This window comes from Cervus canadensis, chromosome 17 (assembly GCF_019320065.1).
Source record: "Cervus canadensis isolate Bull #8, Minnesota chromosome 17, ASM1932006v1, whole genome shotgun sequence".
NCBI classification, from domain to species: domain Eukaryota; kingdom Metazoa; phylum Chordata; class Mammalia; order Artiodactyla; family Cervidae; genus Cervus; species Cervus canadensis.
In genome coordinates this window covers 27,289,322-27,316,192 of record NC_057402.1, presented here as the reverse complement: position 1 = coordinate 27,316,192, position 26,871 = coordinate 27,289,322, and the positions used below count along the sequence as shown (strand labels likewise).

The 26,871-nt window shown below is 38.7% G+C and overlaps 1 pseudogene; it reads right to left on the bottom strand.

The window, feature by feature from the left end:
• Window positions 1-3,002: 3,002 nt before the first annotated feature.
• On the bottom strand, window positions 3,003-26,871 carry LOC122454917 (annotated as a pseudogene).

Here is a 26,871-nt window from a genome sequence, read left to right as displayed (position 1 = left end):
TCCATCCTCTTAATTCATCATTCTATAGTCTTGATAGGAACTGACATTAAGCTCACCAGTAACTGCCTCTTAGATGGTATTCACTACTGCCTGAAGCCTGGTGTACTGATTAATCCAGCCACATTTGGAAGAGAATTTTCCCTGAATCAGGATACTATTGGACTTTGATGACGCTGGGAGAGCCCTGTGTATTGTCCAATGGAAGCATGCACAGACATGTGGCATGAGCCTGAAACTTAGATATGTGGTCTTCCCCCAACATATTGGCTACCTCTAAGGATCCTTGGTTCTATATGCATAAAGCAGTATCCTAAAAGTAATGCCCCTGGGAAACATCTAACTCTGAAGTCTTTAATTAGAGGGTTTTATAACTCTAGTGTCAAAGGCTAGCTACCTGCTAGTAGTTTATCCTTACAAAGTTTTAAGAAAATCACAGTGACCCACCAGCAATTTTTGTTTGAGAACCAAGTGAAAAGCTAAAATGACAAGGAACCAAGAATTTGTTAGTAGAGTAGCAGGGTATAAATCCAAATGTGCATCTGAGAAAGAAGGGATGCTGACTGAAGTTGCTGATCTAAGGAAAAGGAATTTGACTCTGAAATAAAGCTGGAAAGGCAGAATGGGGGCAAGTGTCTGGACCTGCTGTCTGGACATGATGACAGATTTAGAAATTCAAATGAAAAGTGAATAAAGGAGCAAAAGAAAAGCTGGCATTAAGGCTAGGAATGTCACCGCATGTCTGGAACTTCCTTCCTGTCAATACACAGACCCTGGTGATCCCTTCCCTTACATCTCTTATTACTTTCTAAAGATAAACTATTTCAAACAGTTTGGCCTGCTTTAAAAGAGGTATGGATACAGACTGTGGGAAATCAATCACCAGTTTAATAAATGAAGATATTGCAATATGTATAAAAAGACATCATGCTCTAAAAGGGGTGCTCTGTAACCCTAGAATGATGGAATATGTTTTAGGTGCTGACCAGCTATCAAAGGATGGCTCATTTATGCCTATTCCCAGCTGCCCCCACTTTCCACCTACATCTGCTATAGAGGAGGATGCATAAGTCAGAGAATCTCTTTCCAACTCTCCCTTGCAGCAAATGTGTGTGCGTGCACGTGTGTGAATGTGCACGAGCACGTGCACCCACTACACAGTAAAACCTGGAACATTCCTTGGTATTTAAGTTGTTGGACAAAGTACAATAGGTGAAATAGATTCTTATTGTTCTCTCTAGTGCATTCAACAAACACTTATTAAATTCTGTTTAAAACATTACTACAAGCCAGATACTATGTAGATGGCTCAGCTAGAATGATGAGCAAGACAAAGTCCCAGAGCCAAGGAACTCTTAGTTTATTCTGAAAAACTGAGTTGTGAATGTGAGAATAAAGGCAGTAAGAGCGGTGAACTACAGAGTTCTGTGCTGGGAAGGAGAAGAGAAGTTTCACAAAAATGGAGTCAGGTAAGCTGTCTCTTAAGAAAGGAATTAAAGTTTACCAGATGGACATGAGAGGGTATGGCTTTGGGAAACACCACAGTCAAGCTCAACTTGCTCAAGAAGCAAAATAATTTTCAGTTTTTCTTATTTACTGATTCTTACAGACGAGAGCAATATATCCCAGCAACTGATCATTCATTTCCCACATTACTGCTGCAGTTACTAATGCTATTCAGTCGCTAAGTCGCGTCTGACTTTTTGTGACCCTAATATGGACTGAAGCATGCCAGGCTTCCCTGTCCTTCACCTTCTCCCGGAGTTTGCTCAAATTCATGTCTATTGAGTCTGTGATAACATCTAACCATCTCATCCTCTGTCACTCCCTTCTCCTCCTGCCCTCAATCTTTCCCAGCATCAGTGGCCTCTTTGTTGCAGTTACCCTGATCTAAAGAAGCATGTATTCATCATCTCTTTCTCCCAGAGATATTGCTGTGGTTTGATCTTCACGTATTAAGACAACCTTTGGGATAACTGTCATGCCCTCCTTTACTCAGGATAGTACAAATTAATGACAGAAAAATCACTGGCTAATGAAGAATAAATGTAGAAACATTCTCTCATACCATTTCTATTCCACTGGCTCTGAAAAATTCTATATCCAGCCTGGAGCTATGTTTAGACAACCATAATACAACCCACACAGAAAAGTTAAAATTCCAATTGATCAAAAGGACATTTCCCTATAATGGAAAGAAAATGCAAACAGGTTAAGTACTCAACAATTTGGTTTAGTAAATTATGGTGCATCAACATGACAGAAAATTATTCAATTTCCAAAAATGATAATTAAAATGATTATATGTGGTATGTGGGAAAAGAAAATGCAAAACAGTTTACACACACAATTGCATTAAAATGCATCTGCTTGTGGAATGTTACTTGGGAGTAACATGAAAAAATTTTAGTAATTGCAGTGGGGACTGCAATTCTGGCGTATTTTTCTTTTCAAATTTTTCTCTAATGATATCAATGGGTCATCTTGTAATTGTTTAAAGTTTGGTGTTTCACAGTGCTCTGGGTGTGGTTGCTGAATTAAGTCTACCATCTTCTTTGTTCTTCATACTTTGTTACAATTAACACAACCCAAGACCACAAGAGCTGTTTCATGCTACTCTCCTTGAATGTTTTCCTGCTAAGTCGCTTTAGTCATGTCCTGCTCTTTGCGACCTCATGGACCCCATGGACTCCCACTGCCTGCCAGACTCCTCCATCCATTGCATTCTCCAGAATACTGCAGTGGGTTGCCATGCCCTCCTCCAGGGGGTCTTCCCAACCCAGGGATAGAACGTGTGTCTCTTGTGTCTCCTGCATTGGCAGGTGGGTTCTTTACCACCAGCACCACCTGGGAAGCCCCACTGAACTTAGTGACATCAACAAAATATCTTACAGTCTGGAATCAAAAAAACTTTAATACAGAACATTTCCTTTAATTTACTAAGTTTTTCTTCACTAGCATAGCACCATCTCTACTACTTCTTTTATTTAATAAAGTTTCATTTTTCAACAGATACAGCTGGAGGGACCTGTTCGTGCATCTTTGCCAGTGGCTGGGGCATCTCCACCCTTGGCGTTGTAAGATACTTGATCTCTGTGCTCTGAAGCCAGCTTAATAAATCCTTTACCAAGGAGCTCCTGAAAGGCTGCCCTGGCCAGAGAACTGGGAATCCTTAGTCTCTCAGAGATGACAGTGAAGCTATGAGCTTCTGGTTGGAAACTTCCTTACAGAGTTTGTCAAACAAGTCTACATTATTGAGCTGGTCTTGAACTCTGTGTTTGGATCACTTCTTTTTGGCCTTGCCCCCAGATTTGTTCACTGGATCTTTGTTTTTCTGGGCCGGCTTTCTGGCATCTTTCTTCTGTCTTCTTATTGTCCTTGGGCAGCAACAGTGAAGTTCGGAGAGCAAATGCTACCACTTAGCCTCACTAAGCTGTTGGACAAAAAGTCTATCACTTCTATTGGCATATTTTTGGCTACTGGAAAAATAACAATGTAACAATTAAGAGTTATTACATTATTAGTAATAACTTAGTCTAGTGGTTCAGACTCCATACTCCCAATCCAGGGGGCCAGGGTTCAATTCCTAGTCAGGAAGCCAGATCCCGCATGCAACAACTAAAGATCTCACGTCACAAGGAAGATCGAAGGTCCTGGGTGCCACATGTAAGACCAGCACAACCAAATAAATAAATCTTTTAAAAAAGTAGGGCCTGTCTTCTTCCTTCTGGTTATATTATCTTGGATGAGTTACTCATCCTCCCTGTACTTCACTTCCTTGTCAGAAAAGTAAGGTGACAATAATTGTGGTAATATTTCCAACTGAATATTGAATTCCAATTGTGATGACAATTCATGGGGTTGTCATAAAGATGCAATGTGATGATCCATGCCAAGTCTGACCTATGTGCTCAATCACCAGGAACTATTTATTGTTCTTATGCTTGACTCATGGTGGGGTACAACTATTCCTAACACCATTTATGCAGTTCTGGGCCACTCTCTCAACTTCTCCTGGCCTACGTCCTTCTTTTCATCTTTTATTCATATCTTTTTAAAATCTGAGTTTACTAGAGAGCTGTCTGGCAATGATATCTTCTTCTTTTCCTTGTTTTTTTTGACTGGATCATTTGTGATGACAACATCAGAATTCTATTAAGTAAAGAATCCTGTCCTACTTGAACCATATTTTCCTCAAAGAGTTTCATGTCACAGAATCATGCCCATCTTTTTAATGAACTTTTCCAAACATGTATTCCTACAGGTTGAGGTTCATATGGAATGTGTCTGGACTTCATCCTCTCTGGCTATCCTTAACTGAGGTGAGGATAGCCTTAACATATATAAGGATATCCTACATATCCTTAACATGTAGCTTTTTATTCTTCTAAACTAAAAAAAAAAAAAAAATGACAAAAATGGTATACAAATGAATAAAAAAATAATAAGCAACTCACTTCCTCTTCCCCCAGAGGCAAACATTATGTGTTGTGTGTATTCTCTGGAAATACTCTATGCATTTTGATGTACATTATATTTGCATACATATACATGTGTGTACATGTCACATTTTAAACCTCAACTGGATCAGACCATACACCCTACCCTACAGGTCACATTGTAGTCAGAAGTATACCTTGGAGATTGTTTCTTATCAGCACAAATAACATTTCATTTTTTCTACAGCTGTGTCATTTCCAATATATGGATGAATCCTAATTTTTTCACCAGTCCCGTATCAATGTTCATTTGGGATATTTCTATTCTTATGTTATTACAAACATTCTGGAATAAATGTCTTTAATGTATTACATATACAGTTTGAAAGTGAAAGTGGCTCAGTCATGTCTGACTCTTTGCAAACCCATGGACTGTAGTCCATGGAATTCTCAAGGCCAGAATACTGATGTGGGTAGCCTTTCCCTTCTCCAGGGTATCTTCCCAACCCAGTGATCAAACCCAGGCCTCCTGCATTGCAGGTGGATTCTTTACCAGCTGAACCACAAGGGAAGCCCAAGAATACTAGAGTGGATAGCCTATCCCTTCTCCTCTGGATTTCCCAGGAATAGAACTGGGTCTCCCGCACTAACAAATCTGCCTGCAATGCGGGAGACTGTGTTCAGTCCCTGGGTTGGGAAGATCCCCTGGAGAAGGGAAATGCTACCCACTCCAGTATTCTGGCCTGGAGAATTCCATGGACAGTATAGTCCATGGGGTCGCAAAGAGCCGGATATGACTGAGTGACTTTCACGTTCATAAATTGAACACATAATATATATATACAGTTAATATAGTATATAAATAACCATACAGCATATATAATTTTGTATTCTTCCTTTTCCACATATCTTACATTTTGGAAGTTTTGGAAACCTACTTTCAGTTCTCCTGTTATATATAAAAAAATGAATATCATCCTTAATAATTCAGATGTCATAAGAAATGTCATTCTGATTCATTGTAATTCTAACCTTTGAGGATATAGGATATATTAGAGTTGTCTAAACAAAGCTTCCAGCAGATTATAGAATTCTGCAGAGCCAATGAGATGAGAAAAAAAAATGATATAAATATTTCTTCTCCTTAGCAAACTATTTCTGTCAGTGACAAGTAAGTTCCATATTTAGAGTTCTCAAACAAAGAAACTTAAGGTCACCATCTCCATTATAGCAAATCTGTGAATAATATTTGTTAAAGTCCTGGAAACATAAAAGCTGATTCAAATAATACATGCATTAATTGAAAAGTACAGTCAAACTGTGCCCCAAACAAGTTGTACAAAGTACTTGACTTCCTCAACTTTCTCATTACCCTCATTACCAGCAAATTTTATCTTATGGTCAAAATTTGACCATGAGCATAAAGTTTTCTATGTGTATCCTTAACATTCTGAGAGATAAATCAAGAACTGTTCTCTGTACTGTTTTTAGCCAAACAGGTCTTTGAGAAAAACGCAGTTCCATCAGAATCCCTTTTTACCGACATTCTGAATTGACTGTCAGATCCTGGATGGCCACCAGTGAACAACGGGAAGACCTGGGAATTTAAACTAAAGGTGGCCCTGCCATGCAGTATCATCAGTTCATTCTTCTAATGATGAACCAGCTTTATTTAACCATGTGGATCTGATTTGTTTACTGTCTCTAGGTTGTAATGTAGTTAATAAAAATGAAGAGTGAATTTTCAGATTTGTTACTAGCTTTAGCTACTCTTTAATGCCTTAAGACGATAAAGGTTCTAGGGCAGAAAATCAAAGGCTTTTGGCTCTTTCCAGACTATAGATCTTAAGTTCTGTAGCACTTCAGAGACGATGGCTGCTGCCAAGAGAACTTATCACAAATCAGAGAGGCATTTCTCAGTGTGAAGAGTCTCGCTTCTCTTTAAGTGTACAGTACAGTATCACTGCACTGAATCATCCCGCACACAGAATCCAGTGTGAGACACTATACAGTTCATCCATTAACTCAACAAAAAATAAGTATCCACTCCGCCAGACTCTGTTCCAGGTCCTAAGATAAGGATATGAACAAAACAAACAAATATTACTACTCTCCTGGAGCTCACATTCTAGTGAGGTAGGGTAAATCAATAAACAGAATATGTAAAATATAAAATATATTGGACAGTAAGAAGTGCTGCAAAAAAATAAATTATACTTTAAAATTAATATAGGCAATCCAAACAAGGTTGGTAGATTGTTTCAATGTCTTGGTTATGATGTTGTATAGTTATCTTTGGGGGAAATGAGGTAAAAGGTACATGGGATCTCTGTTTTATTTCTTACCATTGTGTGTGAGTCTACAATTCAGTTCAGTTCAGTCACTGAGTCATGTCCAACTCTTTGCGACCCCATGAACCACAGCACGCCAGGCCTCCCTGTCCATCACCAATGCCCAGAGTCCACCCAAACCCATGTCCATGGAGTCCGTGATGCCATCCAACCATCTCATCCTCTGTCGTTCCCTTCTCCTCCTGCCCTCAATCTTTCCCAGCATCAGGGTCTTTTCAAATGAGTCAGCTCTTTGCATCAGGTGGCCAAACTACTGGAGTTTCAGCTTCAACATCAGGCCTACCAATGAACACCCAGGACTGATCTCCTTTAGGATGGACTGGTTGGTTCCCCTTGCAGTCCAACAGACTCTCAAGAGTCTTCTCCAACACCACAGCTCAAAAGCATCAATTCTTCTGTGCTAAGCTTTCTTTAGAGTCCAACTCTCACATCCATACATGACCAGTGGAAAAACCATAGCCTTGACGGACCTTTGTTGGCAAAGTAATGTCTCTGCTTCTTAATATGCTGTCTAGGTTGGTCATAACTTTCCTTCCAAGGAGTAAACGTCTTTTAATTTCATGGCTGCAATCACCATCTGTAATGATTTTGGAGCCCAGAAAAATAAAGTCAGCCATTGTTTCCACTGTTGCCCCATCTATCTGCCATGAAGTGATGGGACCAGATGCCATGATCCTAGTTTTCTGAATGTTGAGCTTTAAGCCAACTTTTTCACTCTCTTTCACTTTCATCAAGAGGCTCTTTAAACTACCACACAGTTGCACTCATCTCACATGCCAGTAAAGTAATGCTTAAAATTCTCCAAGCCAGGCTTCAACAATATGTGAACCGTGAGTCTACAATTATCTCAGTAAAAATTTCCATTAAAATTTTTAACTGGAAGGTCCACTATTTAAGAGTGATCAGATTAGGGTTTACTGAACAGATAACAGAGAGCTAAGACCTGAAATTGGTGAAAGAGCAAGACACAGTGCAAGATTGCTCCAGTCAGAGGGACTACAGGACCCAGATAAAGCTGGCCTGTAGGGTTCAAGAAGTTGCTGTCAACAAGAGTGGCTAGAAACAATGAATGGAAAGAGCAAAATAAGGGGAGAGGACACTTTATAGAATCTGGCTTTTACTCTGAATGAGGGGGAAAGCAACCAGATGGTTCTGGGCAGAGGAGTAGCATATCTGGTTTTATTAGTGTAATTCTGGTCTTGGTGTTAATATTAGACAGTAGAAACCAAAGAATTAACTACAGTATCAAAACATGCATAGCATTCTTTCAAATCACTCAGACGCCAAGGTAAAATACCTCTGTCTATGCATTCTGAATTCACTGACTCAGGGAGTTTTCTCAGATTCACAAGAAATAGTTTCATAGAAGTTTTCCTAACCCATCAGGAGACAAAATAATTCAATCTGACTTCTGTGCATGAACTCCTCCCATGAAGCTTTGCTTAAATTTTTTTATGCCATCAGTATTTAGATTCTATGAAAGGAAAGTAGCTCCAAGAAGTTACCATGGGAAAATGTTCCTCTGAAAAACCAGTATGTTTCTTCTATTTCCCAAATCACTTTTATTAATTTTTTTTTTTTGCTTTTCATGTGTTAGTAATATCTCCTGAACTTGACAACTGAAGAATCAGTAAGCATCTGATAGTATAGTTAAAAACAAAGTAATAAAGAGAAAACAGGGGCTTCCCTGGTGGCTCAGTGGTAAAGAATCTGCCTGCCAAGGCAGGAGATATGGGTTTAATCCTTGGTCTTAGGAAGATTCCACATGCTGCAGAGCAACTGAGCCCATGCACCCCAACTACTGAGCCTCTGCTCTAGAGCACATGAACCACAACTACGGTAGCCCATGTGCCCTATGGGTCCATGCTCACAAACAAAAGAAGCCACTTCAATGAGAAGCCTGTGCATCGCAACTGGAGTAGTGCCCCCTGGCCGCAACTGGAGAAAAGCACGTCCAGCAAGGAAGACCCAGCATAGCCAAAAATAAATAGATAAATAAATAATCTTTAAAAAATAAAGAGAAAAAATAGCCTTTTCCTTTGAGAATGATAACTTAAATGTTAAAAAGTAAGTGGTAATTGATAATTTAGATAAAGATTCTGCAAGAGGTTTGGTTTTCACAGTAATTGTTCTTCAAGATTGGTAGCATCTTGAAATTACCGAAAACAAGGAATGTAAAGGGTGGTTTATACAAGATTGTAGCAACTAGAAGTTTCTACCAATTCGTACTCCTATAAACCCAAGGTACAAAGATGATTCGTGTCCATGATGGTTCATATGAGGAGCTGTAATCCTGAAACATCTTCTGAGTCACCTAACAAAAACTATCCAATATAGTATTTTGAATATGTTGTTAACTTTGAACACTTTAGGTTTTCAAATTGTGTCTGGCATGTTTGATGATAAGCTATTAACCAGAATATTTTATTACTCAGAACTAACCATTATTCTCTATCTGTGTGGGTTTACAGCATAAAATATCAAAGGTAGAATGTCTAGACTCAAAATGTAAAATCTAGTCATTAACTATTTGTAATGAAAACTTCTTAAGACTGATCATTCTAGAGGCAAATCATTGAATTTCTGAACTGTGTTTAGTCACCAAGTCATGTCTGACTTTTGTGATCCCCGTGGACTGTAGCCCACCAGGTTCCTCTGTCCATGGGATTTCCCAGGCAAGAATATTGGAGTGGGTTGCCATTTCCTTCTCCAGCTTTAGAGATTATCTAATCTAATTCAACAATACACATATTACACATGAGAAAATCAATATCAAACAAGGTTAATATATGTATAATAATTAGTGGTAGATGCCCAAATAGAGCCATTTTGCCAAGCTGACGAAAGACGGTAGAATTCAAAGCAACTAAATCTCCTAAAATCTTCAGGGCAGGATCTCAGAGAAAAGGGGCTTGAATAGAGAAGGAGTTCAGAAACTTAAACAGGATCCCTTAAGTTGGGGCCAAATAATGAGATCATGCACAGGGTGAAACTTGACAAGGCTGGGCAGAGAGGAAACACCAACGAAAGAAGAGCTTCTGGGAAAAGAACAATTACAGAGAGCTGAACAAATGCTGGAGCTGAGGAAGTCTCTTGTTACGATCAGCCAGAGAGCTGTGCTCCGAAGGAGGAATTGGTGCCTGTGGAAGAAGAAGAGACAACCTGGTGTCTTCTCTCTGCTGTGTGAGGGTACAGCGAGAAGGTGGTCATCTGCAAGCCAGAAAGAGAGTCCTCAGCAGCAACCAAATTTGCTGGCATCTTGTTACTGGACTCCCCTGTCCCTAAAACTGAAAGTAAATGTCTGTTGTTTAAGTCACCCAGTCCACGGCATTTTGTTATAGCAGCCCAAACTGACTAAGACGACTCTCTGCCCACTTTCCCACCTTCTCTACAGCTTTATCCTCCTTGACTTCATCTTTAAATGCAGACCTCCCAGACAGAGGGAATATATGTATATTTTATAAAAATATGTAAATAAAAATAAAAAAATAGAAGAAAAATGTAGATGGCCTCTCTCTGACCCCCATACTCACCAGCCCTTTCCATCCAACTCAGGGCTTTTATACACATTGTTCTCTTTTAGGAAAGTTCCCTCCTCTTTCTCACCAGCTTAAATATATATATTTCTCTCATATCTTAGTTTCATCATCACTTCTTCAGGGATTCCCTTCGCCTACGTATCTGACTAGGTCAAATCCCCTATTATATGCTTTCCTGATAACACATTATTCTCATGAGTACTAAACACCGTAGCAATTTATGTCCTTAATTTTTTAATTTAGTATTTGTCTTTTATACTAGACTGTGAGCTCCTGAAGGACACATCGAAAGCCCTCAGTAAATGTTTATAAAATGAATGAAAGAATGAATGCTCTCACAAAACAATGATTTAATAAATTGCTTGCAACAAATATCCCTAATGGTCAATATGTATTTGTTGAAAGAATTTATGAATCTACATATTCTTCATTGTTTTGCCTACAAAATAGGTGCCTGCCCTGCTTACCACATAAGGGTTGTAAACATATAATAAATAATTTAAGTATTTGAGATTAAAATTTTAAAGACATCTGTATTCGTTTGAGTAGGCTAAATAAACTGCTGAATCAAACAGATGCAAATATGTAACGGCTTGAATACAACAGAAGTTTATTTCTTGTTTATGTAACAGTTCAGAACAGGTGTTCAGGTCAGCAGGCAGCTTTTCTACATGCACTGATTCAGGAACCAAAGTTCCTTCCATCCTGTGGCTTCTCTGTGGCCACAGAGAATGGAGGAAGAATTCTTATTCTCCAAAAGGCTCCATCCAGAAGTGGCAAACATCATGTTTATTCATCAGGGAACTGACTACGATGCCATCACTATGCAGGAAGGAAAGAACTGACTCTGCAGGCAGGTGGTAGTGGTCTCTGCCACCACCACCTCAATTCAAGACCTCTTACTGTTTTAGCTTCGTTGTGCTTTTTGAACAGGTGGCAAATACAAGTATTCACAACATTCTGGGTTAAAATCAGGTCAGACCTAATGGCAATGAACACTTTCTCTTATTATTTCCTATTGGCAATAGCACCCCAAGCTTGTTCCATGATAATTTCATTGTGGAAAGTCTTTTCTGTGTTCCTCAAAGTAAGAAAAAAAAAAGAAAACATTGAGGGAAACATACCCAGAACACTACTTATTCACAGATAATTTACATGATCTCTTCCAGTGACAGTTTAAGTGTTATTAGGACTAAAAGCAGATTGACTCTTTCAATCTAATCAGTTCTTAATTATTTATAGGCTGGATTATCACACATTTGCCCCTCCAGATCTATCCTCCACCCTTTTCTGTGCCTCAGAAGGCTGACTGTATGGACTAAATCAAATTGCCTCCCTTACCCTCTGGCACCCCTTGGGAGAAAAGAAAATCACCAACAGGGGATCAAAGAAAGAAGTGTCACCACAGACTGGCCGCAGCTCCTATTAGGAGGTCCTCCCCAAGAACTCTCCCTCTGCAAGGACTAATAAGGGCTTCCTGTCCTGCCCATTTAGAACCAGAGGAAGTGTCTCCTTGTTGGCCAGCCCGTGTATTCCAATACCTCTCCTGATTTCTCTAGATCCTACCCATGCTTTGTAAATCATTTCTTCATTAAAATCTCCTCCAATTATTCATCTGTTTTCTGCTGGGACCATGATTTCTCAAAGTGGTCCCACAAAATCCTAACTCTGAAGTTAAAATATATATTAGGAGTGCTCTGTGACAACCCAGAGGGGTGGGATGGGGTGGGGAGGAAGTTTAAGAGAGAGGGGACATGTGTACACCTATGGCTGATTCATGCTGATGTATGGCAGAAACCAACATTGTAAAGCAATTATCCTCTAATTAAAATTTTTTAAATTTATTTTTTAATTGAAGGATAATTGCTTTATAGAATTTTGTTGTTTTCTGTCAAACCTCAACATGAATCAGCCATAGGTATACATTATCCCCTCCCTTTTGAACCTCCCTCCCATCTCCCTCCCCATCCCACCCCTCTAGACTCATACAAAGCCCCTGTTTGAGTTTCCTGAGCCATACAGCAAATTCCCGTTGGCTATCTATTTTATATACGGTAATGTAAGTTTCCATATCCTCCAATTAAAATGTTTTAAAAATATACACTTTAGGTAAAATAAATTTTTAATGCACCTAGCAAACAGCTTTGTAAACAGTAGATGAAACAAAAAAAATAGACAATTTATATGTTATATGCTGCATTTCTTAGATCTTTTTGATCATGGAACTTCTCCATGATCTTTTTCAATCATGGAACTTATTTTGAGAGCATCTGAGGAAACTGGTATTCTAAAGAATGCATCTAGGAAATTCTGATTTATACCAATAGAAATGAGAGAAGAAAGACACGTATATAATTACTATACAATGACTAAGAATGCTCAAGTTGTTTACATTCTGGCTTTAAAATATAGTCACTCACTCACTTGAGGATGGCATGCTGTGTATATGTGCCTGTACACACACACACACACACACACACACACACACACACACCCCTGCGCACGGGGGCTGAGTCCACTGCTCAGAGCCCAGGACTCGCCTCTCAGACTTCATATCAGGTGTAGGTCCTTGCAGAGAACCTACCGAGGAAGCCTGTCCTCAGAGATACGCATTCTTGAACCACTATGGCTTATAAGAGACCCAATAGATTAGGGAACAACAAACTGTAGAGAAATTTTGTCACAGAGAAAGGGCATGGAATTTACAGAATTGGTGGGATAATTTCATTTAATGAACTGTACCTGTGACACCTTTATACAGAAATGACTAACTTTCCAATTGAGGATTTCAGAAACACTCACTTTGGAAAAACCCCAAAAGACGAGTTTTCTCAACTTAAAGACTATACTCGACTCAGCCCAGATCGTCAGTAATTTTTAAAGAATTTAACCTCCAAGAAGATAGTGTTGCCCCTTCTCTTCTTTGTTCTCTCTGATTCCATCCTGATAGTGCCCACCACCCTGCATAACTGTTAGCTTAATTCTGTCCCTTAAAGCGGTGTGGGCTCCCAGAGGAAAGAAAATGAACCCTGCAGTTTTTAAAGCCTTTACATTTGACACAGTTTGTGCTTAATAAACATTTTTGAGCAAGTGAAAAAATACTGGCTGAGTGAATGTTTCCTTGGTAACCTATTTCACCATCAACCCTGTCATAAACTTTCTCAAGATTTTTTTTTAATGTGGATCATTTTAAAAGCCTTTATTAAAGTTGTTACAATATTGTTTCAGCTTTATGTTTTGGTTTTTTGGGCTGAAAGGCATGTGGGATCTTAGCTCCCCAACCAGGGATCAAACCCTCACCCCCTGCACTGGAAGGTCAAGTCTTAATCACTGGACCACCAGGGAGATCCCTGAAGTTTTTCTTAATACAAACTCAAATGCCGTCTTGTGATTAGAAGAATTCCTAAAAGATATGAAAAGCTAACCACTCTGGACAGAAGTACAATAAAAAAAATAACAAGATTTTTTTTTTTTGCTTTTGTTCATCGTATTTCTTTTTAATTTTCACAGAAGAAAACTATACAACCATTCTTGCCAACGTATTTCAATTCCACAAACTGTAGAGTTTAAAAAAAATTCCTCCTCCTAGATACAGGGCTAAGCAAGCCAAGTAAATGAGTGAAGCAAGGTATTTTGGTGTGAGACCTAAAATGAAGGCCCAGCAATGTGTGCTGCCTAGATATCTGGAGAAATCAAGAGGGCTTCAAATGGCCTAGCTGAAAGTTCTCTTTCCCACTCTGCCCCATGGATAAGGTCTCCTAGACAAGCAACCATTCTTATTAAGGCCTCCTGGTACAGGTCCTTCTCATCTCTGAGCAGGAAGTTTCAGTTCCCCACCTGCCTACAGAGTTATTCAGACTAGCCAATCACACCTTCCTATAGGAACCAGAAGTTGCCTCACCCTTTAGATATTTAAATGCCTGCTTGTTCACTCTCTTCCTGAATGCATCCCTATGTTGCCTTGCATGGCAGGAAGGCTGATGGTATATGCGATTCAAAAATTGCTGTCATCTCATGTATCCAGACAGAAATGGTATGGATCTAACAGAAGCAGAAGAGATTAAGAAGAGGTGTCAAGAATACACAGAAGAACTATCCCAACAACAGCAACAAAATGTAATGGCCTGGATAACCACAATCGTGTGGTCACACACCTAGAGTGTGACACACCTAGATTTCACACACACATCTTGGAGTGTGAAGTCAAGTGGGTCTTAGGAAGCATTACTATGAACAAAGCTAGTGGAGGTGATGGAATTGCAGCTGAGCTATTTTAAATCCTAAAAGATGAGGCTATTAAAGTGCTGCACTCAATATGCCAGCAAATTTGGAAAACTCAGCAGTGGCCACAGGACCAGAAAAGATCTGTTTTCATTACAATCCCAAAGAAAGGCAATGCCAAAGAATGTTCAAACTACTGTACAACTGAGCTCATTTCACATGCTAGCAAGAAAATGCTCAAAATCCTTCAAGCTAGGTTTCAGCAGTACATGAACTGAGAACTTCCAGATGTACAAGCTGCATTTAGAAAAGGCAATTGCCAACATTCACTGGATCACAGAGAAAGCAAGGGATTTCCAGAAAAACATCTACTTCTACTTCATTGACTATGCTAAAGCCTTTGACTGTGTGGATCACAACAAACTGGAAAATTCTTCAAGAAATGGGAATACCAGACCACCTTACCTGCCTCGTGAGAAACCTGTATGCGGGTCAAGAAGCAACAGTTAGAACCAGATATGGAACAAAGACTGGTTCAAAATTGGGAAAGGAGTACAACAAGGCTGTATGTTGTCACCCTGCTTATTTAGCCTATATGCAGAGTGCAGCATGCAAAATGCCAGGGTGGATGAATCACAAGGGAGAGTCAAGATTGCCAGGAAAGATATCAACAACCTCAGATAAGCAGATGGTATCACTCTAAAGGCAGAAAACGAAGAGGAACTAAAGAACCTCTTGATGAGGGTGAAAGACGAGAGTAAAAAAGCTGGCTTAAAACTCAGCATTCAAAAAACTAAGGTCATAGCATCCAGTCCCATCACTACATGGCAAACAGATGGAGAAAAAGTGGAAACAGCAACAGATGCTATTTTGTTGGGCTCCAAAATCACTGTGTACAGTGACTGCAGCCATGAAATTAAAGACACTTGCTCCTTGGAAGAAATGCTATGACAAACCTAGACAGCATGTTAAAAAGCACAGACATCAGTTTGCCGACAAAGGTCCACATAGTTAAAGCTATGGTTTTTCCAGTAGTCAAGTACAGATGTGAAAGTTGGACCATAATGCAGGCTGAGCATTGAAGAATTGATGTTTTCGAATTGTGATGCTGAAGAAGACCCTTGAGAGTCTCCTAGACTGCAAAAAGATCAAACCAGTCAATCCTAAAGGAAATCAGTCCTGAATATTCATTGGAAGGATTGATGCTAAAAAGTGAAAGTGAAGTTGCTCAGTCATGTCCGACTCTTTGCAACCCCATGGACCGTATGCAGCCTAAGCTCCCCTGTCCGTGGGATTTTCCAAGCAAGAGTACTGGAGTGGGTTGCCATTTCCTTCCCCAGAGGATCTTCCCAACCCAGGGATTGAACCCAGGTCTCCCATATAATAAGCAGATGCTTTACCATCTGAGCCACCAGGGAAACCAATATTTCTGCTGAAGATTCAATATTTTGGCCACCTGATATGAAGAGCCAACTCACCTTGATGCTGAGAAAGATTGAAGGCAAAAGGAGAAGGGGACAGCAGAGGATGAGATGGTTAGGTAGCATCACCAACTCAATGGACATGAGTTTGAGAAAACTCTGGGAGACAGTGAAGGACAGGGAACCTTGGCATGCTACAGTCCATGAGATCACAAAGAGTCAGACGTGACTTAGCGACTGAACAACAACATCTGTCCACTGTCGAGCGTCATGTGTTCAGCCACCAACATAACCCTAGAGTGGGAATCCTTTCCTCACCAGTGTGGTGAAATTTGTTATTTTTTAGTCATTTAGTCATGTCTGACTCTTTTGTGACGCCATGGACTGTAGTCTGCCCAGCTCCTCTCTCCACAGGATTTTCCAGGCAAGAATACTGGAGTGGGTCGCCATTTTCTTCTCCAGGGGATCTTCCCGACCCAGGGATCAAACCCTGCATCTCCTCAAGTCTTCTGCATTGCAAGTGGATTCTTTACCACTGAGCCACCAGGCTCTAGGAGGCCATTAAAACAGGCTATGGATCTGGTATAGGAAAAACAGCTGCCAGAGGAAGACATGTAACAATACCCCTACTGCCTTAGAGCTAGGGAGTGGGGGTGTGTGGAGGAAAGGATGGGACAAGTCCCAATTTAAATAGGCAGCTGCTAGTCAGGAAACTCTGGGAGATAGTGATGCACAGAGAAGCCTGGAGTGCTATAGTCCATGGGGTCGCAAAGAGTCAGACACAACTTAGCGATTAAACAACAATAGCAACAACAAGTCAGCACTAGTCTACTGCTTATAGGCAGAAATGGAGACCCAGAACTGCCAAATTTTCAAGTTTTCAAGAGACACAGGGAATACAGATTTGTATGTCCACATCTCTCACTTTTTAAAGGTCTTTCTTTCACTCAAACAAAACATACGTGAAGGGGTTTTGTGGAGTCCCAGCTTGCTGATTTTATTTTTTGGGGGCTCCAAATCACTGCAGATGGTGACTGCAGCCATGAAATTAAAAGACGCTTACTCCTTGGAAGGAAAGTTATGACCAACCTAGACAGCATATTAAAAAGCAGAGACATTACTTTGCCAACAAAGTTCGTCTAGTCAAGGCTATGGTTTTTCCAGTGGTCATGTATGGATATGAGAGTTGGACTGAAGAAAGCTGAGCACAGAAGAATTGATGCTTTTGAACTGTAGTGTTGGAGAAGACTCTTGAGAATCCCTTGGACCGAAAGGAGATCCAACCAGTCCATCCTAAAGGAGATCAGTCCTGGGTGTTCATTGGAAGAACTGATGTTAAAGCTGAAACTCCAATACTTTGGCCACCTGATGCAAAGAGCTGACTCATTTGAAAAGACCCTGATGCTGGGAAAGATTGAGGGCAGGAGGAGAAGGGGACGACGGAGGATGAGATGGTTGGATGGCATCACTGACTCAATGGACATGAGTTTGGGTAAACTCCAGGAGTTGGTGATGGACAGGGAGGCCTGGTGTGCTGCGGTTCATGGGGTCGCAAACAGTTGGACACGACTGAGCGACTGAACTGAACTGAGCTTGTAACTTCTGTCCTAGAATTTAACTCCAGTCCCTAGTATACTACTCTGATCCCAACACACAACACTGCCATTGTGCCCTTTTTTTTTTTTTTTTTTTTTTTTGCCCTTTAATACCATGTACTTATCCTTCTAACACATCCCACTAACATTACTGATTCAAGTTAGGTTTACCCTACCTTAAAATTCAAAATTTCAGCCATATTTGTCTGTTGTAAGTCCCCATTACATATTAGAGTATTTTGTTTTTCCACCCAGCAGCAATTAACTGCACTGAATTTTATCTGGCCATATGCCATATTTCAAACTCTTTCAATTACTAGATCCATGTTAGAGTCTAATAATATCTTCCAGGTCCTTGCCAATTGACTCAGCTTATGTTGTTCTCTCCATTATACCATTACAAACATTAAGAAAAAGATTAAGGATCATAACTTCAAAATAAGACCTCTAAAACACTTGTTATGTTCCTCCCAAACTGACATAACACAAATAATAACTTTCTTAATTATTTCCAGGAAACATAATAGAGCATTTTCCCCCCCAGGATGTCACTTTTCAAAGACTAGTAAATAGTAGTTTCAGAAGAATAAATAGAGTTTTACTATGGGGAAAACAAACAGTACTCTTTAACCATGCTACAACATTTTAATGTGTTTGACGAATTTAAACACATATTTAGAAGAAACAGTTTTGAAGCACAGTAATTCATTTATTCCCTCAACAAATTTTTTTTGAGAATCTACTATGTTTATCACCGACTCGATGGACATGAGTTTGAGTAAACTCCGGGAGTTGGTGATGGACAGGGAGGCCTGGCGTGCTGCGATTCATGGGGTCTCAGAGTTGGACACGACTGAGTGACTGAACTGAACTGAACTATGCTCCAGTCACTATTTGAGACACTAGGAACATATTAGTGAACAAAACAGAATAAAATTTCTATTTCCATTGAGTTCACATTTCATAGTATTAGGTAGAATATAAAATCAAATATACTTGTTAATTATAGCTAGGTAAAAATATGTAAACCAATGGACAAAATCAGAAGAGAATGTGCAAAAAAAAATAAAGTAGTAAGTAGAGAAAGTACAGATTATTTCTTTCTCTATTCAAAATAAAATCCCTGAATCCATAATAAAACAAAATAATGATAAAAATAAACAACTCACTGGTCATTTATGAAGGCTGCTAGTGTGCCAACTCATTCTGTAAATTGATAAATAAATAGATTGATCATTGTGTTAAGTCTGTTATGGCTGCTTTCTAACAAAATATTTTGTTAGAAATACTGCTTTTATTTCTAACAAAATACCACAGACTAGGTAGCTTATAAACAACAGACATTTATTTTTTTTTCTAATTTTGGAGGCTGGTATATCAACAAGGAGTATAAATAAAGCCAAATGAGATACATGCCTTCAACATCACAATGAAATAGAGAATGTCATGAATTTCAAATCACCTAAAAGTAGAGAAATAAATTCCACCATAGCTCCCACCAACAATGCAAGTCTATGAGTGTAGAGAGCAGTGACATAGGAGCCTTAAGACACTCGGTAAAAAAGAGGAGAAGACAGCAGAGGATTTAAACGAAACACAAATAAAATTACCCCCAGAAAGAAAAAGTCCAGTGTAAGTACCAAAATACTGAACACAAGTCCAAGATTTAGTTGTACATGGCACCTGACAGAAGAAAGGGCCTTAAAAGTAAAAAGAACCAGAAGAGCGAGAAGAGGAAATGTTAATTCTGGAAGAGAAAGAGATAAATAAAGAAGAGACGGGGATACTTGGAAGGTGACAGCAAAGGGGAATAGGAAATAAAAAGTGAAAATAAATAAGCATTCTTCAGAAATAAAACATGCCAACCTGTCTTCCACCCAGTACCAAGAAAAAAAAAAAACAGTGAGCATAACTAATATTTAATACTGTAATTCAATAAAATTTTCTGGAAATAAGAGAAAACTTAAACCTACTGAAAGAGCCCTTCATTTGCCTGAGACTATTGACCTATAACATCAAAATTTAAAGGCTAAAAATATTCCTTAAAGTTTCAAGGCCAAAAGAACATCAAATTACTTACAGGAGTAAGAAACTTTAGATTGGGATAAAGTTTCATAAGAGTAGCATATAAAGCAAAGGGCCAACATTTTCAGGAAACTCAAGGAAAGAAATCATAAACCAATAATTGTATAGCATAATGTTCTTCAAGCATCAAATATATTTTAAAAAATGGTTATGAATGTATAGGAAACTCAAGAAATACAATACTCAAAAGACCTCTCAAAAGAGTCTATTAAAGCAGGAGCTGGGAGACTGCAGTCCATGGGTCTACTCTGGCCTGTGACCTATTTTTGTATGGCCTATGAATGAAGAATGCTTTATATTTTAAAGGATTGTAGAAGATGGAGGAGGAGAAGGGGATAAGAAAGAGGAGAAAGAAGGGTAAGAAGGAGGAAGAATAGGAAGAGGAGGAGAGGGAGGGAGAGGAAGCAGGCAAATTGCAGCAGTAAAGAGTGCATGTGATATAAAAATATTGAATCACATACCTGAAACTAATATTATAAGCCAACTATACTTCAATTTTTAAAAAGAGTGTAAAGCCTAAAATATACATTCTCTGGTCCTTTTACAGAAAAAAGACTGTTGACCCCTGTCCCAGAGGATAACTTTTATCACAGCAAGAAAGGAATGGCTGAACAGCAGTAAACAGACACGGTGAGCAGTTCTCGTATCTAATGGCAGAACTAAAGAATAAAGCAAAGGTAGGGACAGGGTTGTGAGAACAGTATGTGAACGTTCTATGTTCTGACAAAGCAGAAACAGTGCAACTTTCGAAAAAGGGAAGTAGAAGAGAGAGATGTGGAAACAGTAGAAAAAGGTCAATGAGTATGATAACGGTAATAGACAGGAGTCAGGGACATCATTTAAAACTGACAGACCAGCTAGTAGAAAGTAAGAAAAGGGGGATTAAGGGCACTCTTACAGGGATAAGTGCAAAGATAACCAAAAGGATAACAATACAAATTTTGCTAAATATCAAACGTAAAAATTTTAAAGCAAAGAAGACACATTACATAGACTGACACCATGAAATAACTGCATCCGGTAATTGTAACACTGGGCTTCCCAGGTGGCTCAGTGGTAAAGAATCTATCTGCCTGTCAAAGAAGAGATGCTGGTTTGATCCCTGGGTCGGGAAGATCCAGTGGAGAAGGAAATGGCAACCGACTACATTATTCTTGCCTGGGAAATCCCATGGACAGAGGCACCTGGGGGGCTACTGTTCACAGGGTTGAAAAGAGTCAAACCCAACTTAGCAGCAAACAGTATTTGTAACATTAAATAATATAACAAAGTTGAGATAAAACATATGTTTCATAACATATAGATATAAACTATAATATATCAGATGTACATTACAATATTAATAAAACATATCAATAAACTTTAATGGGCTTAGCTTGTCCATTAAAAGAAAAAGAATTTTAAATTGGCTCATAAATTGAAAAGCAACTCTATGCCATATAAATTGTTGTTGTTCAGTTGCTAAATTGTTGTCCGACTCTTTGTTGGCTATATAAAGGAGACACCCCTAAAACACCATTCAAAGAATGTTTGAACATTCTTCGGCATTGCCCTTTATGAATCCATATTAATAAATAAATACACACCTACGTAGGTAAACAAAGAAGGCGGTGGGTCTTTCCTGGAGAAGAGGGATGACTAATACATGAGGGGGCAGGGCCAGCTCCACAGGGCCCCATGCGTGGAAAGGCTCCAAGCTTGGTTTCATGCTCTGCTACTGCCACCTTGAATTTCTTAATACTTCTGTCTTTGAACTTGTATTTTTTAAGTGAGGTCCTATGGGATAGAGGATCATGTGGGCAAGCAGAGGAGATGTACTCAATATGTGTGTCTGGCCCTCCTTGCCACCCCACTGGCTTCTAACATCCCTTTGTCCCATGAGCACAGAAATTCCAGAGGACTCCATCTGTGGGAGGTCGGCGAGCCTCAGAACGAGGACAAGGTAAGTGTGGTTTGCCCACAACTCAGTGGGGGCACTGATAGTCCTAAAAGGCCGTGCTTCATGTTTGAACTGGAACTTACTTCAAACACAGAAAGAAGGAAATGGCATTAAAAGAAACAAGAAGGACCTAGGATACCTATCATATCCTTTTTTATTTGTGTTACTTCCTTGTGTTTGCCAACCACTTAAACTGAAAGTGGTGACAGAGAAGGAAAGGAAAAATAGGGCAACCCATGCTGCTTTTGCTTTCAGTCTTACTCATCAGTAAGCCAAAAGTAGTGTTGGTAAATGTAAGCATACTGAGAAGCAAAATAAAAATAGCTGCCTTCATTGTGAGCAGTGTTTCCAATATTCTGTAAGAATGAAACAAATATGCATATAAAAGCTATAAAATACAGATTGTGTAATATCATATGATTCCACATATGTTCTTAAATTTGTATTTTTAAACTGACATTGCACATTGTGTACAGGAAATTTTATTTTAAAATTTTAATAAAATTACATTTTAAATTTTTCTTTAGAATGATATTACATAATACCTAAAAAATACCAAGAGAGGAAAAGTTTAAGTAACTATACAGTGGAGAAACCACAGACTTCCCTAACCAGGTGATCAAAATTAACCTCACCAATTATAAGCAGGCAAATATGATACCATGAGGAAGATGCAGCATTTTTATGTGGAATTCCAACTGGAAATAAATACCCTGAATCTAATCATGAGAAAGACAAACCTAAGTGAAGAACATTTGTTAAGATAATTTGCCTGCTTTCTTCAAAACCGTCAATGTCATGAAAGACAAAGAAAGGTTAAGGAACTGTACCATAAAGGAGATTAACAAGTCATGGCAGGATGTCCCTGGCATCCAGCGGTTGAGACTCCATGCTTCCAGGGTAGGGTGAGAGGGGGAATGGGTTTGGTTCCTGGTCAGGTGTCACACACCACATGGACAAAGAAAAGAAAACAAAAAGACATGACAACTAAATGCACTATGTCATCCTAGATTGGATCCTTTACTAAAGAAAGGGGCAGGAAATTTGCTATATAAAGGACATTATGGAACAACTGACAAAACTGGAATACGGACTGATAAAAAATATTATACCAGTGCTAAACTTCCTGAATTTGATAACTGTACTGTAGCTATATAGTAATTACACATGAGTATGTTAAGACTGAAATACATATGTATATCTTATATATATATGTATCTATATCTATATTTATATATATATAAAGAGAGAGAGAATGAGACTGTAAATGTGGCAAAAGGTAAAAAATTGGTAAATCTGAATAAAGGGCTAGGGTATTTCTTTGTACTATTCTTGAAACTTTGAAATATTTGAAAATAAAAACTTGAAAGCGTACATTAAATCATATTCTTTCCCCTCTCAAATTCTTGTAATGATTTTATGTCACATTTGAAATTGAATGCAAACCCTAACCCAGATCCTTATGATCTAATTGCTCTGCCTCTATTTTCCACCACTGCCCCCAGGTCACTAGGATTCAGTTTCACTTGCCTTCCTGCTTTTCTTCACATACACAAGTTCCACCTTAGGGTCTTCATAACAGCTGCTCCCCCACTATAACACCTTGCCCTGATCTCCACAAGGCTGACTCCTTTATCTTATTCAAGTCTCAATTCACACATGTTCTTTCCCAAACAAATATAAAGTGCCTGATCCCCAACCCAGCCATTTTCCATCTCTTCCCTCTATTTTATTTTTATTATGACAATTATCACTACCCCGTGTCTCATGTTTTCATTTGATTATTGTCTATTCTGCTAAAATGTAAACTCTATGAGGCCTTATTTGTCTATTCTTTACTATATTTTCAGTGCCTGGAGCAGTGGAACACAGTGGACAGGTTATAAGATGTTTGCTGAATGAACAGATTTTGCAAAAAAAAATCCTTGTGTATACATACTCATGTATATTTTAGTGTAAATTTCTAGAAGTGAAAACTTGGACAAAAGCATGCATGTGAATTTTAAATTGTCAATATCCCTCCAAAATCATTTCACCAATTTACCTTCTCAACAACCCATGAGACTCTAATGTATTCACTTTTTAAATTTTTTAGTATGGTTACAAGTATATTCAACTAATAATAATTCACTATGTTTTATATTTGTTTCATGCAAATTTCTGTATCTGTTTTATTACAATAAAAACGATTTTAAAACATTTCAATATCATAGTAATAGAGAACGTACTTGGAGAAATTCAGCAAGTAAAAGTCAAGAGTGATTACTGGATACAGAAGGTATCCAACGTTATTCATGCATAGGTGAATATATTTTTGCAATTTTTTGACCATGCCAAGGAAAGAGTTGGATGGCAGAGGCCCAAAAATATGTGCAATATTTGAAATTGCTTACATTTAATCATAAACTAGCAAAATCTTAATGTAAACTTTCTAACAGAAGTTTTAAAGGAACTGTCTTCAAAAATGTTTAATTGTTTTAATGTATTTCGCTTATGAGTTTTATGACTTTGCAATAACTTTTCCTGAAATAAAGAAATGTAAGAGTATATTTATTACCAAATTAAAAGTATTTAATTTCTAAGGACTAAAGCACTAAACTTTGTTCCAATGACTTCAACAATATTAACAGTTCAACAATATTACAACATAAGTTTAAGAACCATAAATATCAGTGAGGCTAAAACTCAGAAGCTATATTGACTTCAAGTGAAGATCAAAACGAGAATCTCAATACTTTGGGGTCTAATTATTCTTCAACTAGATGAAGGGCAACTGTCTTCTTCCACAAGGGTGGTAAAGCTTGCCTTTGTTTTTGTTTTGTGTGTTTTAGGTTCTGTACTTGATTAATTCCATGGCCACAAATGATATATTTGTTAAAAAAAAAAATTACAGTGGATATTTGAACTCAACAAGCTCTCTTTAATTTTCTGCAGTTCTTATAAAATCTTCAAGAAGAAAGCAATAATTAGACTGGCACCTCTGTGACTACTCAGTGAAAAGAAAAATAAAAGTTTTGCTAGAAGGAAACCCATGAGGGAAGAAAATTCAACCATCTGGTACCAACATTTAGGCTGCAGGATTTTGTCTTAAAAGTCAGTCAGATCTGAGCCACAGAACCCATTGGTTCCACTCCAGAAATACAAAAAAGGAATTCAAGGATCAGTTATCAGCATCATTTCTCAGTTTGCTGGCAGTACCAGAATTCTAATAAAGTGGTTCAAAAGTTCCTTGAACAAGTTCCTCAGCTAATACATCTGAATGGTTCCCTACTACAGTTGCTAACCATTGCTGAACATACAAAACAACCCAAGTCCACTGAAAAATATTTTTCCTTTAAATATTTATACATACACAAACACACAAACATGTCATGTATAATGATTTAGGAAAGCCATGCTTCTGTTGTTACAAACTACAAACTCAATTTATTGAGGTTTTACTATGTACCATGTTCTATTGACACATTGAGGGCTTTACATACTGCCTACTTCATCCACAGAAACTCTGCTAAGTAAGCATTATTTTCTCCCATTTTACAGTCAAGAAATTAATGCTAAGAGACAAATATCATTCGCTCAAGGTCACATGGATAATATGTAGCTGATCTAGACTCCTGACCCACTACTACAGGTTAGCTGTTCTCCCCTCATGGACACAAACCTGAACGAACAGGGAGAAGCTGTCAAGTCAGCAGAAAATGAAAGGGAAATTAGCCACATTTCCATGGCTTCCACATAGAGAGAGGTACTTCCACCATGATACTCCTTGCCGTAAACCACCCATACTCAGCCTTGATCAGTGTGAATTAGAGGTGTGAGTCTCACAGAAAAGAGCAGATACCAAAAATCAATGAAGATACGTGTATATTTTAGAAAAGGCATCAAGAGATTCTGATACCCTGGGATCCTGACCCAAAGCTGAGAATCATTGAAGAAATGTTAGAAGACTAGAGAATTTTCTTCCACCTATTTTCTGCATCTTAGACAGTTGGGTATGGCTCATTTGCTGCAACTTTTCATCATTTGGGACTTCCCTCATAGCTCAGTTGGTAAAGAATCCACCTGCAATGCAGGAGACCCCAGTTCGATTCCTGGGTCAGAAAGATCCACTGGAAAAGAGATAGGCTACCCATTACAGTATTCTCGGGCTTCCCTTGTGACTCAGCTGGTAAACCATCTGCTACAATGCAAGAGACCTGGGTTTGATCCCTGGGTTGGGAAGATCCCCTGGAGAAGGGAAAGGCTACCCACCCTAGTATTCTGACCTGGAGAATTCCCTGCACATTCCATGTGACCCATGGGGTCACACAGAGTCTGACACCACTGAGCGACTTTCACTTTCACTTCATCATTTGAGTCCAAACTTTTAACTGGCTGAAATTTCCCAAACTGCATGGCTTATGCTTAGGATTAGTTTCAGACCCAATTCTGTTTTGTTCTTTTTACTTCTTTTTGGCCATTTCATTCCATTATGAGCTTATTTTTAGTGCCATCACCTTTTCATTGAAATTCATATATATGCACATATACATACACACAAAGATATACATAATTCTACATATATTCAAAAGGATATACGTAAGTTTTAAGCAAAATAAGATAAAGATCTCCCTGTATGACTGACAATCTAAAAAACAGAACATGGCTAAAAACCTGTACCTACTTATATGTGCTCTCGCTATGGTGGAATGTGCAGAAGTGCACAGAATATACCTAGCAGTATCTTCTGATTTCCATGCTAGTGAGTTCCATTCCTTGTTTTTACTTCCTTTAACCATTTCCTTCAGGCTTGGGTGTTCATTATATTTTAATATCTATTTTTATTTATTTATCTGCTGCACTGGGTCTTAGTTGCAGCAGGCAGGATCTTCAATCTCTGTTGCAGCATGCAAACACTTTAGTTGCAGCATGTGGTTTCTAGTTCCCCCACCTGGGATTGAACTTGGCCCCCTGCATGAGGAGTGTGGAGTCTTCGCCACTGGACCACCAGGGAAGTGCCTGGGTATTCATTATTGACTGATGAGTTCTATCAGTAGATATTTTAATGAGTAAGACTGACCTGTAATTTTCTTTTCCATATTGAAATTTGGCTGGATTTGATATCAAGGCCAAAGTGGCCTCATAGAATAAATTTTCCATTCTCTGAAATAATTTGCGCAAGTTTACTTCTTGAAAATTTGGTAGGACTCACCTGTAAAACAATCTGGGTGGAGTTTTCTTCATGTGAAAATACTAACTGCTGGTTGAATTTTTTAATAATTTTAGAACTATTGGGGCTTTCCAT